This window comes from Lycium ferocissimum, unplaced genomic scaffold, assembly GCF_029784015.1.
Source record: "Lycium ferocissimum isolate CSIRO_LF1 unplaced genomic scaffold, AGI_CSIRO_Lferr_CH_V1 ctg5010, whole genome shotgun sequence".
NCBI lineage: Eukaryota > Viridiplantae > Streptophyta > Magnoliopsida > Solanales > Solanaceae > Lycium > Lycium ferocissimum.
The window spans coordinates 11,507-30,333 of record NW_026725835.1 but is presented as its reverse complement, the minus strand read 5'-3'; positions in this window follow the sequence as shown (position 1 = coordinate 30,333).

Sequence of the window (18,827 nt, the reverse complement as noted above, 5' to 3'; positions counted from 1 at the left end):
ACTTAGGGACATTTTTAGACATAGAATCCTTTAAGAACAACAATTCTTTTTGCCACATTGAAATCCAATCACACAACGGACATAAAGACCATAGCTCGACTATATTAAGAATGCGAAAGTCGAGAAGTAAATAAGAATCGTTGACATGCCCGGATCGCAAGAATAGAGTTACCCCGAGGCTCGTAACATATCATAACTTACTTACGTCTAGGACATGCCAAAAGAAAGGAAGGTTAGGCTTTACATACTTCGTCCGCTTCTTAAGCTAATCCAAACTTAAGTCTTGGGCTGCCCACGATCTACAACAACATCGTTATATACCAAACATTAGCTATAGATACTTAAAACTCCAATCTCAAACTAGCACTTTATTCTACAGAAATTTGGGCAGCATTTCCCCTATAAATACAACAACCCCGAGAATTCAACTCGGCCAAATCTTCAACAACAATACCAACAACCATTCTAACAACATTAACAATCAATTCAAAACGCATTCTAACGTCAACAACCTTCTTTTTACATAATTCGACGACATTCCATTTAGATTCAATTCAATCGCATATATTCAAACTAACACCAATGCTCACACGTTCAATTACTAATCCGAAACCATTCACACAATATTCAGGAACACTTTAAACAATTCGCACAATATTTCAAACAATCCAAACAATATACTACTTTACTCGAAACCTCCCAAACCCAAGCACAACAACAACAACACATTTCCATCTTCCAAATTCATAAACTACACCTACAATCCACACGTTAACAACATTACTCTCATAAATACAAGAAACTACATTAGGATCATGTTAGCTTCTAAAACAGCCCAACAACGATTACAACTTCAATTTGAATCATTAAACTTTCGTTATCATCATAGAATCCACAACGACAACAACCAAAATACTACATAAAATTAGTTCAACATGCCTACACCAAATCAGCCCATATTCGGCCACAACATCAACATACAAATTCCATAATTTTCATCCATTTCTACACACTACAACAACACCCAAACATGCTAAATACAATTAATTCATCACTCACACAACACATACCTACACGGCCACAACCCAACACGGCTCACATCAACAACATCCATACTTTCATGAATTTCATTCATTTCCACATACAATAACATACACAAACCATGCATAACATATGAAAATGAAGATTAAACCTTACCTTCTTCACTCCACTTCTTCACTCGGCTAGGGTGGTATTTTGCAAGAATAAAAGTTTTGCTTGTTCCAACAACTACTCCACGTTGTAGAGGACCTTCCAATTGGTAGAAAAGCTAGAAGAAAATAATTTTTGTTGATCAATTTTTGGACCTCAAATTCGGTCGCCTATGGCCGAATGGTTGCCCCTCTCTTTTTCTCCAAGTTTCTTGAATTTTCTAAGAGCTGAAGATGAAGAATGTGATGAATTAGTCATCTAATATCACATATATAATTAACACATGTGGCCCTATGGCCCACACATAATACACGACCACATGGCCCTTTTGTCATTAATTAATAACTTTCCAATATTTCACTTTTAACCCCAAATTTTCCTTAATATTCCATACCAATAAATCATAAGCAACTTATGCCTTAAAACAATATCGAAGGTTACAAGTCTCTATCTCGTATCCCGAACTAGTCTTGTCCCTAACTTTTCGTGGTTAACTCGGATTGTCCCAATGTACAAAATACGGGATATAACATAAACCTTTTATACAATTTCATACTTCCTCCTTATTCTGCAAGATTTTTTTCCAGCGTTTTTTTCTTACCTTTTCTACTTCCTCCTTATTCTCAACTTCTTTCATTGTTCCATAAAAAATAAAATCTCAGTTTTCATTTAACACTACAGGATATTGAACAGAAGTATAATAATAATTTGAGTGTTGATTTTTATTATATATAGTAAATAAAAATGTTATACATAGAATAATATTCATATAATTTATTTCACCTATTATAATAAATTAGATATAACTCACATAATTTGATTATACACTATATAAAATTTTATATACCTCGTATGATTTTATTATACGTTGTATAATACATTATATTTTGTATATAGAAGATATTATCTTGTATGTGTGGATGATCACTATGGTTGGATTCTAAAGTCATCAAACCTTCAAACATTTAGTCTAGCGTAAACCTCTGTAGCTCAAAGCAATCAAGAAGGAAAAATGGGAATAAATGGAGAGATGTGTAACTGCTAAAAAAAAAAAACCGAATTAGAAAAACCGAAACCGAACCGAATCGAACTTCAAAAAACAGAACCGAACCGAACTAATTTGGTGCGGTGTTCGGTGTCCACTTTCAAAAAACCAAAACTGAATCGAACTTTGAAAAAACCGAACCGAAAAACCGAACGCCCACCCCTACCCTACACGGCACAAATTTGGATATAGTCGAGCTCCAATATGGATATCTGACACTGAGTAGGAAACAAAAAAAAAAAAAACGAAAAAGGGTTAAAATACCTTCACGTATGAAAAATAATTCATAAACATTTTTCATCCACTTATTGAAATACCCCCAAGCTTTTTATTATGTCTAAAGGGAACGGGTTGGGTTATTTGATTTTAAAATTGGGTGGATTTACTTTTAAATTAAATAATATACATGGTCAATCATAATACGTCACGTGACTTTTTTAAATTGAAAAAAGTCATCGGGTTTAGGGTGTTGGAGTTTGAGGGGTATTCTTAAGTCAAAGAAGACAAGTTGGGGGTACTTTTATACCAATAGGTGGATGGGGCTATTTGTGAACCATTTTTCATACGTTAGGGGTATTTTTGGCCCTTTTCAGAAAACAATGACAATAATATTTTTATACATATATTATACAATATAATATAGTACTTAGGGTATATTTGATGTTTGGTTGGTCAAAGTGTTTTGGAATACTTTCTCTAGGAAAACAATTAGAAAATGACTTTCGTAATGGAAATAGGAAAAACAAGTTTCATAGTGACATTCCAAGTTCATTATTTCCTCTTCACCCAGCCAACGCTCCTTACCCTTGACCATCCTACTTCTGTCACTCCCTACTCCATCTCACCCCATGGTGTTTTGCTAAATTACATATAAATGCTTTTGGGATAATATTTTTTTTCTTACTTTCCAAACACTAGAAAAAACTTCTAAAAAACATTTCCCATTAAAAATAATTTTCTTCATACCAAACACATACTGTAGACAATAATTAACCTTGTATAAAAGTACATAATAGTGTACAAGAGGTGTTTATACACACTTTTACACTGTTATACAAACTTATATAAAACTGGTTTGGTCTCTACAAACTTCAACCACAAAACTCTATCTAACATGGGTCAAATCTTCATAGAATAACTTCAAATATTAACAACAACAACATACCCAGTGTAATCCCATGAGTGGGGTCTAGGGAGGGTAGAGTGTACGCATACCTTACCCCTACCTTGGGAGGTAAAGGTTGTTTCCTATAAACCCTCGGTTCAAAGAAAAGTAGACAAAAGCAATCCAGACAAAGAAATAACAAAAGTAAAGAAACAACAGATAATAACAAAAATCAGTCTGAACAAAGTAATAATAGAACAACTGTCACCAAATCCTACGATAATCGAAGGACATGAAACGCCAAATAATAACCGAAATCAAAGGACTAGAAACTACAAATGTAATACTATGACTACTAGAATGGAAAGATAAGCATGACAACGCTCAACTACCTACTAGCATTCTACCCTAATCCATGTCCTCCATAATTTCCTATCTATAGTCATATCCCAGGTGAGTTGGAACCGAGTTATGTCCTATCTAATCACCTCCCCCCAATATTTCTTCGGCTTACCTCTACCTCTTCTGAAACCATCCATAGCCAATCTCTCACACCTCCGCATTGGGGCATCCGTGCATCTCCTCTTCACATGGCTGAACCATCTCAGCCTCGCTTCCCTCATCTTGTCCTCTACCGAGGCCACCCCCACCTTGTCGTGAATATCTTTATTCCTAATCTTATCTTGTTATAACCCGTATCTTACACCTTTGGACACCTTGGGATTTTTGAGACAAGTTAAGGACAATGTAATGAATTGATCTTGTTTGGTTCATAAGTTGGTTATGAAAAATTTAGATGTGGAAATGTTGGAAAAGACTAAGGGCAAAATTGGAATGTTGAAAAATGGTTGCATGAATTACCAAAATATGGACAAATAATTGGGCTTGGAAATATAAAAAAAAAAAAAAAAAAAAAACAAGCTTGGCCCAATGCCAAGGGTGGCCGGCCATGTATATGGCCCAAACCCATGGGAATTAATTAAATTCCCATGTGATTAATTGGCCAATAAATAGAAGGTTCAAGAAAAGAAATAAGGAGAAGAGAGATCAAGAACAAAAAAAAAAAAAAAGAAGAAGAAGAGCAAGAGAAGGGCCATTCGGCCAACCCCTCCCCATTTCATCCCCCAAAAATCTTGCTTCCAAAATTATTTTCTTGTGGTTTTCATACTAATTCAAGGTCCCTTTACAACTTGGCGTAGTTGTTTTGGAAGATTGAGTTCTTGTTTCTTCAATTCGACACTTGAGGGGAGTGAAGAAGTTGGAAGGAAAAGGTAAGAATTCATCCCTTCTATTTATGTTATGAAGGTTTGTTTGTGTTGTAGTATATAGAAATGAGTAGAATATATAGAAATATGGAAGTTTGCAAAGTAGGAGTGCATGTGTGCATGTGGCCGAATACATGCAAAGTTGTATAGTTAGGATGAGTTGAATTTTATGTTGTATTATAGTTGTGGTCATTGTGGAATTTGCATTGGAAGTGAAAGTTGAACGAAAATGGGATGGAGTTGGAAAATTCATGTTGGCCGTGGGATATATATATATATATATATGATGATATATATATATATATATAGTGATGAATTTATTTTGTTTAACATGTTAGTTGCGTTGTTGCGATCTTTACAATGTAAATGGAGGTTTAACGATTTAAGTTTGGCATTAGAATTTCATATATGTGTTATAGGAAAGTATGTATTCTAACATAGTTGTGATGTAATTATGAAAATGGATGGTTTAGGCGTTAGTTATGATTGTTGTCTATGAAGTTGGAAGACTATACGTGTTATGAATTTGTTTGTCGAGGAATGGAAGTTTTGGATGAGTTATGGTTTCGGTAGAAAGTTTGTATATTTTGCGAATAATATGAATAATCATATGTAATGCCTCCAAATAATGTTGGAATGATCTTGATGAGTAAATGAGTATGAAAACATTGATGTTGGATTGGAAATGTGAAGTTAGTGTGGAAGTTGCCGCTTTATGTATAAACATGACTATCCATGTTAGTATGTGATTCTAGTCAATTATTGATGTTGTTTATGGTTGTTGTTGTTGACATTTGAGCCGAGTTAAATTCTCGGGGTGTCATATTTATAGGGGAGATGCTTTGCCCGAAATTTCGGTAGACAAGTAGTAAACTAAGGTTAGAATTTTGAGCCTCATGAATAGTAATTGGTAAATATGACCATTTGTAGGTTTTGGACGAAACGGGATTTGAACTTTGGCAAGCGTAAAGGTCAAGAAAGGTATGTAAGGCTCCACCCTTCCTTCTCTTGGCATGTCCTAGATGTAATAGGTTTGAATTCGGATCTCGGGGACGACTCTACTATTTGGAATCAACGTCCAAATTTACCCCTTTTCATTCGGTAAAATTGAATTAAATAATTTGTGAATAGTTGGAAAAATTGTTTAAACATCTAGATTTTACACAAATTGAATCCGACCATCTTAAAACTCTTATAAAGTGATATTGTGAAAACTAAAGTACGTATTATGTGTACGCCACCTCATTTGACCCGAGGTGGGCCCACTATTCCCGAATTTTTCCTGTATTATTTCGTTTGACTCGTTTTGAGTAGAATGCAAAGGAAAACTTTTGGCTACTTTTCTAACTACTTTATGAATAGCCGTTTAATTATTTTATAAAGAGTCTCACAATATATTCGAAAAATGGGAACGATTTTAGAAAGATTATTTTGACATAATCCGTCGTGACATCCGATAGTCATACGTTTTGGTCATCGTTCAATTTCCTTCGTATGATTTGTCATTTGAGTTATGCTATCGAGTTTCTGTATATGTTTTATATTTTGATATGTACAAATGACCCCTGAAGTTCTATTTTGATAAGAATCCTCATGGCCTTTAAAAGGTATGTGTTATGCCTCGTCGGACCCTTTTTCATGATATGTCGTTTGATTATTCCGTCCGATCTCTGTATATGTTGTACATTTTGTATTGCATTTAGTTTCTCACTACTCCACTCGTGGATGCCTCGATGCTTCCTTCACGAGCCGGGCCGGGATATGTTATCAAGCGTCTTCCATTTCGCATTGTTCGCCGTGCCTCGGTGTGAGGGGCGGTATATATGTACATGGGTTGTGGAGTATCTTGTGCCATGTACACTTTGATATGATATGATATGATATGGCCATCGATATGCTATGATATGTGCACATTACGATATGTTCGATATGTTGTGGCGCCGGTGTCGGGGGCGACCACTTTACGTTTGCCGAGTCCCATAATGGGGCCGGCTATGGCATATTTTACTATGCATTTGCCTATGTTTTATGAGTAAGCATTTCGATACTCACGGTTATTGCATTTATGTTCCGTATCCTCTTTGTTTAGTTATGATTCTGTTTATCGTATTTTATGCTTTACATACTCGGTACATATTAAATGCGACCCCCGTTCTTCGGGGGGCTGCGTTTCATGCCGCGCGGTACACCCGGATGACTAGAGACTATTATAGAAGATGTTCCGGCGGCGTTGGCAAGCTCCATTTGCTCTGGAGTCTTTGCGCCGAGTCGGACTATGCATGTTATGTGTTACGATTATCGTTAGAGACTTTGCAGACAGAGTCGTGGGTTCAGAATGTCAGTTTTGTATCCGGCTCCATCAGCCGATATGTCGTTCTGTATTATGTAATAAATTCCATGTATTTTAGATTCTGTTGATTTGAAAGTTTCAAAAAAAAAGTATGTTCTGAAAACCATTTCTGAAATTGTCATTTATGTTTGATTAAGAGTCACAGGAGTTATGTCCGTAATAAGAGTCCGCGGGTTCGCTCGGCTCCGAGCATGGGGTCGGGTGCCCATCACACCCTAGTAAAATCAAGGTGTGACAAAGTGGTATCGGAAAGCAGTCCGTCCTAGGGGTTGTCGCAAAATCGTGTCCGGTAGAGTCCCGTTTATGGTGTGAAGCGCGCCACATTTATAAACAGGAGGCTACGGGGCATCTAGGGATTGTTGACCTTCTTTCTGTCTTAGATCGTGCGATAGAGCCAAGTCATAGGAGGATGAAATTCCTATATGTGGGCCTTACATACGATGGAAGAAAGTAAGGGATGACATGAAAGTTACAGAAATGAATTTTGATATATTTGTTCCGCTACCGAAATTGGAAGCTTTGAATGGCGGGAATGCGTTATATAACCGTATGTTACGTGAGGTATCGTCGGTATTTGCTATGTACGAGTTTGAATTGTAAAAAAATGGAAAAAGAGATTATAACTGCTAAAATTGTTAATTAGAATATTTAGTTAGATACGCCAAAAAGGGGGAAGAAAATATTGTAAGTAGATAATAAATGAGATGCGAGGTTATGGATTGGGGTATGGCGTGAAAAATGATTATAGGAAAGACGGTTAGCAGTCTGAAAGATCGAGACGAATGACATTCGATGCCCAGTAGAAATAAGGTCTATTGGAGGATTTAAAAAAAATAGCTGACAATCGATTTTGCGGAAAATTATTATGTAGGCATGGTGCGTGGAGATCTAAACAGGGACAATACCTGAAGTACCTATCAGTGATGACGACGAAGGTATATTTATTGCTATGGGAAATCTGGGAGTTTAGGACGAAAGATGAATATTGTGTAATAAGAAGGGTAAAACAGTAATTATGGAAAGAGGGACGCATTATGGAAAAGTCTCGAAATCTGTAGGACTTCAATTTGCTCCAAATAATGTAATAAAGGTCATGTGATAGAGCGGACACGATCATACTGGCATTAGAGCATCATATTGCACCCGAGTTTCAAGGTTAAGCGTGCTACGACCAGAGCAATTCTGGGATGGGTGACCCCCCTGGGAAGTGCATTAAGGGTTTCATAAATGTAGATGTATGAGATGAATGGGAAATTAGGATAACCAAAAAGAAATTAGAATATGCGGAATAGATAGAAACCTTAATGAGGATGGGCACGAAGATAAGAAACGTCTAGCGATGAAATATGACATGATTTATGTGACTAGAACACACGGGTAAAGTGTGAACAGAAAAGTGAGCTATAGAACGTACGAAAAAGACTTGTTACATTCTGAAGGGAAAAGCGTGGAATTAAGATTATATGTTGACGGGAATAATAATAAGGAGAATAAGGAAAGGAAGAGTAATATGTTATGTTGGGCTAGAGCTTTAATGGACACTTCTCACGTTATTCGTAAGAGGCATTATTTTATTTGGGAAAAATCTTGCCTTGAAGAAGCGTATATGAACGGCGAATTCGCAATTCATCTAAATGGGCTAGAATATGTTCCAATCATATTGTGCTTTAGAAGGAGGCCCAAATTGACGGGCAATAATGCCCTGTAACCGAGTGCGACTATGATGAAAGAATGTAAAGCATACGAGTAAGTAATTGTGATCTAAATAGTTCATTCAGAACTCAAGAGTAAATCTGAAGGTAAATCGTGCGAACCAAGTACTAGGATGCCCTGCGGTGCTTGCCAGGCTCTAGTTCCTTCTGATGGTGACTGAAGAATGTCTCCCGGCAACGGTTTGTCGAATTGTGATTAACGAATTAGAAATGGAATTCGTGGAAGGAAAAATGGACATAGACGAAGAAATGAGGAAAGTACCCAAGGGAGCACTCAAGATGGGCGCAATTAATTGACCATGAGTTTGGGATAAATGGAAAATACATAGTTATGGACAGAAGAAGTAGTGCGACAAAAAGGTCATCAAACGAGACCACTACTAAGATGAAATTAGTATGACTTCGGGTAAGATTGTAAGTTAACAATGAGTATATGGAAGGAGTGAGAGAACATGAAGCATAAGGAAATACGACATATTACGTATATATGACCTTATCGTGGAAGCAGCGAAAACCATAAGAAGACAAGAATTGAGAATTTGCGAAACGACTAAAATGTTGTAAGTTTATTGGGAAAAATAGACGGTACCTATGGGAATAAGATGAGGTTATAAGAGGGCTTGGAATATTTATCGTCTAAATATAAATATTACGGGATGAAGAGTTTGAAATGATTATGCGCACTAACTTTTTACGATTTGACGGGAATAAATACAATACAATTTGGATAGGTTGTTGCCACAATGACGTTATCCGAACACTAACCACTAATGGGAATTATTAGAGTATGGCTCGGATCAATTGTTACAATAGCGATATTGCCTGAGCCCTAACCATCAGACTAGATTTTGTACGAGATGTTGGGGGAAACTTTACCGTTTCGCGAATGTGTTAGAATTTCATACGGGGGTAATCTAAGTTATAGGAAAAACAAAATGGATACGGTATGGTATGTTAAAAGTATTTGGAAAGAAATATGTGAGTTTGGAAATTTTAAATGGAGACATAAGATGGAAGGTAATTGGACAATGATAGAGGAGTGCCCTAAAGGGGGGAAGCGGATAAGAGAGACGCAAGGGTAAGATGGAAATCAACTGATATTACGGCACGTTTAATGTGAACGCTTGAATTTTCTGCGAGATCCTATCTTTGAAACCGAGTTGGTGAAATACGAAACCGACAACAAACGAATGGGAGCCAAGACGATAATTAAGTGGTACCGGGATTGTCGGCAAAGGTGGTGAGTAATATGATTCCAGGTAGTGGATGCTTGTAAAAGAGAAAGGAATACGACAAATAGAATCAGTGCATTTGGTACGAATGGGATACGTAAGATAGAATAAATCAGAAAAAAGAGAGACTATGATTGAGATCGAACATACTTTACGCAAATTATGCAAGAATGGTCATGTAACTCACGAATATTTGCACAACAAGCAAACCAAGTGAGTACATGAGTGATAAGAGATGTAAGGATCCAATAATAACAATATGGTTACGATATGTTGAATACGATACGGAAAATGCAGAGATGGTCTAGACTATGTTACCAAAATGAAATTGGTACTAAAAGTAAGCAGAACTTGACCGGGATCAATTAAAGATTCCTCCCAATACTGATTGTAAGACAAAGGGAGAAGACGAGGAACAACCTAAAGGTTAGTATGGCGATGCTAAGGCATTTCTTGGATTAACTTGCGTATGTTTACATATTCTCGCAGAGATTACAATATAATGAGTGGCAGTGAAGATTAAGAGCCAAACTCGCAGAAAGAGGGAAATGAAAGAGTTTGAATCAAAGACAACGGAGTGATATGAAATAAATGCCAAAAATATGACAGATGAAATTAAGAAAACTATGAAATGGCTAAACAGGATTACCGGGACCATGTAAGATTACACCTCAAGAAGGTAGTGAAGTTTCATAAGGACCTACATTTACTATGTCGAACCGAATACCTAGTATATGGTTAACCCTGGAGATCCGTCCGAAAAGAACGGAGAATACAAGTAAGTCTTAAACCAACATCTGCTCTTGAATTGACGGCCGGAGCTAAGCGTGTTACCCGGATGCTTAATAATAAGCTGCGAGCCCGTATCATAGATTTCGAAGCAACGGAAATGAACACTCGCCACTTATTGAGGTTATTAGTAATAATAGCAATCGAACGCACCGCTTAAGGCTCTGTGTATGGTGAGAAATGGGCGTACGTCATTAAGCCTATTTAATAGTGACGAGGCTAAGTTACTTGGTACGGATAGTTGATAAAGTGAAACTCGTTCGAGAACGGTCATTAGCGACTCGGAGCCGACGAAATCATATATAAGTAATCGGTATTGACGCTTAGAATTCCCGACTTGGTATGGGTATTTTCGAAAATATTGCCCGTGAAAGGTGTTATGAAATATAATCAATAAGGAAAGCATAGCCTAAGAGATGTTGGACCTTATTGGGTCATTCGTAAAGTGGGCAAGATCGCCTTCTAGAATTAGATTTACTATCTATATTGGGTAGGAGCGGTGCATCTAGTGTTCCGCATATCTATGCGTCGTAAATACATTGTGACCTTATAATATTTCTCCGTGGAGGAGCATTCAAGGAATAGAAGAGCTGTCCTACGAGGAGCAGCCAATGGCGGTCCTAGTTTGGTAGGACAGAAAAACTGCGTGACAAGGATGTGGTTCCCATTAAGGTACTGTTTGGCGAAAGAGTGGTAAAGCAAAGGTGACTTAAGAGGTTCGAATCGAGACGAAAAAGAAGTACCCCCACTTGATTCCTATACCCACAGATAATCAGAATTTCTTATTTGATTGTGTTGATTAATGCACGAGTTGTGTGCGATAACCGTAAGAAGGGAACTCCCCCGAAAATATTTGTAAGCCCCTATAAGGCTAATTTAACATTCGAGGACGAATGTTCTAAAGGGGGGAAGGATGTTATAACCCGTATTTTACACCTTTGGACACCTTGGGATTTTTGAGACAAGTTAAGGACAATGTAATGAATTGATCTTGTTTGGTTCATAAGTTGGTTATGAAAAATTTAGATGTGGAAATATTGGAAAAGACTAAGGGCAAAATTGGAATGTTGAAAAATGGTTTCATGAATTACCAAAATATGGACAAATAATTGGGCTTGGATATATATAAAAAAAAAAAAAAAAAAGCAAGCCCAATAAAAACCGGCCGGCCATATATGGCCCAAACCCATGGGAATTAATTAAATTCCCATGTGATTAATTGGCCAATAAATAGAAGGTTCAAGAAAAGAAATAAGGAGAAGAGAGATCAAGAACAAAAAAAAAAGAAGAAGAAGAGCAAGAGAAGGGCCATTCGGCCAACCAAGATTTCATCCCCCAAAAATCTTGCTTCCAAAATTATTTTCTTGTGGTTTTCATACTAATTCAAGGTCCCTTTACAACTTGGCGTAGTTGTTTTGGAAGATTGAGTTCTTGTTTCTTCAATTCGACACTTGAGGGGAGTGAAGAAGTTGGAAGGAAAAGGTAAGAATTCATCCCTTCTATTTATGTTATGAAGGTTTGTTTGTGTTGTAGTATATAGAAATGAGTAGAATATATAGAAATATGGAAGTTTGCAAAGTAGGAGTGCATGTGTGCATGTGGCCGAATACATGCAAAGTTGTATAGTTAGGATGAGTTGAATTTTATGTTGTATTATAGTTGTGGTCATTGTGGAATTTGCATTGGAAGTGAAAGTTGAACGAAAATGGGATGGAGTTGGAAAATTCATGTTGGCCGTGGGATATATATATATATATATATATATATATATATAGTGATGAACTAATGATGAATCTATTTTGTTTAACATGTTAGTTGCGTTGTTGCGATCTTTACAATGTAAATGGAGGTTTAACGAGTTAAGTTTGGCATTAGAATTTCATATATGTGTTATAGGAAAGTATGTATTCTAACATAGTTGTGATGTAATTATGAAAATGGATGGTTTAGGCGTTAGTTATGATTGTTGTTTATGAAGTTGGAAGACGATAACGTGTTATGAATTTGTTTGTCGAGGAATGGAAGTTTTGGATGAGTTATGGTTTCGGTAGAAAGTTTGTATATTTTGCGAATAATATGAATAATCATATGTAATGCCTCCAAATAATGTTGGAATGATCTTGATGAGTAAATGAGTATGAAAACATTGATGTTGGATTGGAAATGTGAAGTTAGTGTGGAAGTTGCCGCTTTATGTATAAACATGACTATCCATGTTAGTATGTGATTCTAGTCAATTATTGATGTTCTTGTGGTTGTTGTTGTTGACATTTGAGCCGAGTTAAATTCTCGGGGTGTCATATTTATAGGGGAGATCTTGCCGAATTTCGGTAGACAAGTAGTAAACTAAGGTTAGAATTTTGAGCCTCATGAATAGTAATTGGTAAATATGACCATTTGTAGGTTTTGGACGAAACGGGATTTGAACTTTGGCAAGCGTAAAAGCAAGAAAGGTATGTAAGGCTCCACCCTTCCTTCTCTTGGCATGTCCTAGATGTAATAGGTTTGAATTCGGATCTCGGGGACGACTCTACTATTTGGAATCAACGTCCAAATTTACCCCTTTTCCATTCAGTAAAATTGAATTAAATAATTTGCAAACAGTTGGAAAAATTGTTTAAACATTTAGATTTTACACAAATTGAATCCGACCATCTTAAAACTCTTAAAAGTGATATTGTGAAAATTAAAGTACGTATTATGTGTACACCACCTCATTTGACCCGAGGTGGGCCACTATTCCGAGTTTTTCTGTATTATTTCGTTTGACTCGTTTTGAGTAGAATGCAAAGGAAAACTTTTGGCTACTTTTCTAACTACTTTATGACAGCCGTTGTAATTATTTTAAAGCGTCTCATGATATTCGTTGGGAACGATCTTAGAAAGATTATTTTTGACATAATCCGTCGTGACATCCGAAAGTCATACATTTTGGGTCATCGTTCAATTTTCTTCGTATGATGTGTTATCTGAGTTATGCTATCGAGTTTCTAGATACGTTTTATATTTTGATATGTACAAATGACCCTTGAAGTTCTATTTTGATAAGAATCCTCCGCGGCCTTCAAAAGGTATGTGTTATGCCTCGTCCGGACCCTTTTTCATGATATGCCGTTTGATTATTCCGTCCGATCTCTGTATATGTTATACGATTTATATTGCATTTAGTTTCTCACTACTCCACTCGTGGATGCCTCAATGCTTCCTTCACTGAGCCCGGGCCAGGATATGTTATCAAGCGTCTTCCACTGCATTGTTCGCCGTGCCTCGGTGTGAGGGGGTATACATGTACATGGGTTGTGGAGTATGCTTTGTGCCATGTACACTTTGATATGATATGATATGGCCATACGATATGCTATGATATGTGCACATTACGATATGTTCCGATATGTTGTGGCGCCGGTGTCGGGGCGACCACTTTACATTTCTGAGTCCCGTAATGGGGCCGGCTATGGCATATTTTTACGTTATGCATTTGCCTATGTTTTATGAGTAAGCATTTCGATACTCGGCCATTGCATTTATGTTACGTATCCTCGTTCGATTATGATTACGTTTATCGTATTTTATGCTTTACATACTCGGTACATATTCCGTGACCCCTTTGTTCTTCGGGGGGGCTGCGTTTCATGCCGCGCGGTACACCCGGATGACTAGAAGACGGTATAGAAGATGTTCCGGCGGCGTTGGCAAGCTCCATTTGCTCTGGAGTCTTTGCCGAGTCGGTATGCATGTTATGTGTTCGAGTATACGGTAGAGACTTTGCGAGACGAGTCGTGGGTTCGAATGTCGGTTTTGTATCCGGCTCCATCGGCCGATATGTCGTTACGTATTATGTAATAAATTCCATATATTTTAGATTCTTGATTTGAAAGTTTCAAAAAAAAAGTATGTTACGAAAACCATTTACGAAATTGTCATTTGTGTCTGATTAAGAATCTCAGAAATTACATCTGTAATAAGAGTCCGCGGGTTCGCTCGGCTCCGCACATGGGGTCGGGTGCCCATCACACCCTAGTAAAATCAGGGTGTGACATATCTCTCTTCGTATGCCTACACATCCATCACAACATCCTCATCTTTGCCACCTTCATCTTCTGAACGTGGAGAGTTCTTGAATGGCCAACACTCCGCCCCATTCAACATAGTTGGTCTAACCATAATATGATCCTAATTAGGATACTACAAAAACAATAATCAAACACATGGAAATTAAAGTATAGAAGAAATCGATAGATGAGGTAGAAGAATTAAGAGATGAGATAGAAGTAAGAAAGTATTGAATCAACTAATTGTTGTGATTATTCAACATTGGATTGGTTATTAACAACTATCATTCAACAAACAAAAATATGAGTCAATCCAAAGGGGAAGAGAACTTTAACTCATACATGGAAATTTAATCCAAGATTATCTAAGAGAGGTTCTAAGTTAAGAGATGAGAGAATTCACCCACTAATGACTAAGCATTAACCTAAACTCCATAAGGGAGAAACTACGCTCATAAGAGTTTCACCAATCTCAAAAACTAACTAATGAAATAGGCTAAGGCAAGCTTATACAGTTTTTCCTTTACAAGCATATCCACAAGTATTCAAAATCTAGCCACACTAGGCGTTTGCAACAACTAAGCCCAAAAGTGGTATTAGTGAAATATGGATGTGATCTGATCTGAATGTGGGCATATGCGACATCGCACAAGGCTTCTTGTAGCTGCAACACAAAACAGTGAGGCCGCTAAATTGCGTTGAGATGCGAGCAATATGCGGTGTCGCATGTAGTAGTATGTGGTCGCAAACTCAGGTCGCATGAGTGTCTTCTTCATTCCTCCCTTTGTCTCACTCCATGCTATCTTCCATAGCTTGAAGGCCCTCCAATGGTTGACTTCAAGTGCCTTTATAGCTTCATTCTCCGTGAGCTTGGCTTGTGAAGCTTGAAAGTCCTTGACTTGACTTCTAGTACGAGGCCTTAAAGAAGGTTGAGCAATTGAGCCATTCGATATCGTATCATCTTCCCCTTCTTGAAAAGGATTCGTCATTAAATCCGTACCTTGCAAGATACATGTAACTATCATACTAAATGGCTCACTATTTAGCAAGCATTCTCCATCCAAGTTTGAAATGACATCAAGTAATAACACTAAGAAGGAATCCCATGAATGAATGGAAGTGTTACTACCATGCTCATCATACAAAGATATTACCTCCATGGCTTTAGAAAGCCCATGAATAAGCATGAGCCACATATATAAATACCGTCCTTGAATGAAGCATATGTTGTAACCTCATACCAGATTGTGATCCAATGAGGTCTCCTTGCATGGGCCTCCTCTTCAAGACTCCTCCTTTGATGAAACTTCACAAACACGTCAATCAAATAATCACAAACACGTCAATCAAATAATCAAGTTCATCAAAAGAGAGAGAGTTTTACCTTTAAGCTCATCGATCCTATGCCAAGCTTCGAGTATCATCTCCTCACCTTTTAGGTTAGAAGATTTAGCATAGTTATAATGACCCGTTTGGTCGTTTAGGGCATTTTACCCTTTTACCCCTGTTGTCCCTTCTCCTAGCCTTGTTAGAGTGCACTTGACTCGTGGGGATGGGTAGCGCGATTCTCGAGGTGATCTGTCACGACCCAACCAGAGGGCCATGGCGGGCACCCGGAGCTAACCCACCGAGCACCTCTGAACATACATCTTATAATCATTTCTAGGTGGATTACAAAAACAGCTTATGGGTATCATAATCTGTAAGGGCATATATCACAAGATAATGACACATCTCTATATAATCATCATCAATAACTATGCCCATAAACATAAGCCGACAAGGCTGCCAAAATATAATACAACAATATGAACTGATAATAATATGGGACTTCTAGCTACACACATCTGTCTACGAGCCTCTATATAGAATACAGGAATCCATGAAGATGGGCAGGACTCCGCCATGCCCAAGTATACATATACATAAGAGTAGTACCAATAAACAACATCTCCAAAGCAACTAGAGCGCTTTTGAAACTCCGCTGATGAAGCTCCTAAGGGTCTGGTCCGTCTACATGCGGGCATGAATGCAGCGTCCACAAGAAAGAACATCAGTATGAATAATGTACTGAGTATGTAAGCCACGAATAACAACATAACAAGAGATACAAAACATAACATGAGATAAGAACAACCTGTACATCTGATTGCCTCATAAGGCGGATACCATGCATGCTTAGCTTTATAAAGAAAATATTTTTCATACATATATAACATAATCATTAGCCCGCGTCCGGGGTAACCATCTCACGCCGCCCACTAGTGGTGCTGCCCGGCCATATAGGCACGGTTTTATTATCATTATCCATAAGCCGCCCATCGTAGTGGTGCTGCCCAGCCATATAGGTACGGTGTGAGAAAATACATACATATACATCAAGCATGCATGAGAGCACCCAAATAAAAGCTACAACTCTATCAGAGTGACGTAAGGTCGGTAACCTCCGATTTATATTATGGAGCAATCATCATCGCTATATCTCACCTTGAAGGAGCAATTATCATAAGGTGAGGTCAACCACAATGAATAAAATCAATAAATTCATGAAATAAGCTCAATAATCTCGTGATAGCATCAAAATCATATGCCTTGAAATTTCTAGAAATGGGGTCATCATCATCATCATTATCATCTTAGAAAACATCTATCTTTAGTATCATAAGAACTTTAAGAATCATGAACTTCTAAATTTTGAGAATAAGGTTTTATGGGAAACATGTATGGGTGCATAAGAAGGGAATCACGCCTTTAGAAAGAAATGGACTAGCCTTAACATACCTTTTGGGTCTCCTTAACTACTTAACGCTTATCCTCCCAAGCTCGTAAATCTACATTCAAGAGAATTCATACTATTGTTAGGCTTATCATTACATGCTTATCTTAAGCCTTCAAATTAAATCCTCTTAGAATCTGCCGGAATTCGTGCAGCATCTCCCCTGTTTATATCCCTAGCCCAAAATGACAATACCAACAAAACAACAACAATAGCAACACCAATATCAACAACATCATCATCAACATCAATATGCTCAATAAAACATCCCACATGATGTTTCCTCAATTTCTCAACCAATCCCTAGACTTTACGAAGCTTTAACAACTAAATTTCCATGATACAATTCATAATATCCATAGTAAAGAATATCCTTACCTCAATCAAGGTTGGTAGAGCTTGAAATCTTATTTATCTTCGGCGGCCTCCTTTGATTCGTCGATATTTATTGTTTAGAACAAGAACTACAAGTCCTTATACACGAGCCTAAATCCCGGGGTTTCACTTGATTTGGGCTAAAAGTTTATGGAGGAAGTTGGGAGAATGTTCTAGGGGGTTAGGGAAGGTTTGGGGAGGTGGTTGAATGAAAATAAGGGGTAAATCCCCTTTTTATATTGTTCTAGGGTCGGTTTGCACCGACCTAGAACTTTCTGCACACTGAAGCGCGCGAGTCGCGCACTGTAGTTGCGCATGTTGCGTACTGTAGCTGCGCGTTTCTGCTCTAGCCCGCCTGACTTGTAACGTCCATAATTCTCTACTCCGACATCGTATCGATGAGCGGTTTGTTGTGTTGGAAACTAGACTTCATGAACTTTATTTTAGGCTTTAATTTACTTCAAAAATCTTCATATGCTAAAAGATATCATTTCCCCAAATTGGCTCAAAATTATCGTACGAAATCTTGCCCATCCTTTCTCCAAAATTCCAACAACTTAGTTTCCTTGCTTCACTTGTTCTCCAATCCTTCCATGACCTATTACATGAACTTAAACCTCCATAACCATAAGATAGGCACACATATAATCTCATATAGGCACACATATAATCTCATATATCCTAGGAAATATCTCCAGTGTCTACAATTGAGCAACTAACACCTAACGAATCTCAATGTAGAAAACTACGAGGTGTAACATTCCTCCCCCCTTAGAAACATTCGTCCTCGAATGTTAAGCTTTTAGGAATGCTATGAAATTTTTGCCAGGGTTTCCCTGTAATTGTATCACTATCGTCTTGCCACAATAGCCTAAAATATACAGGGTTACAACATCAATATTCATATTGGCCACACACGACCAAGAAATCATTCA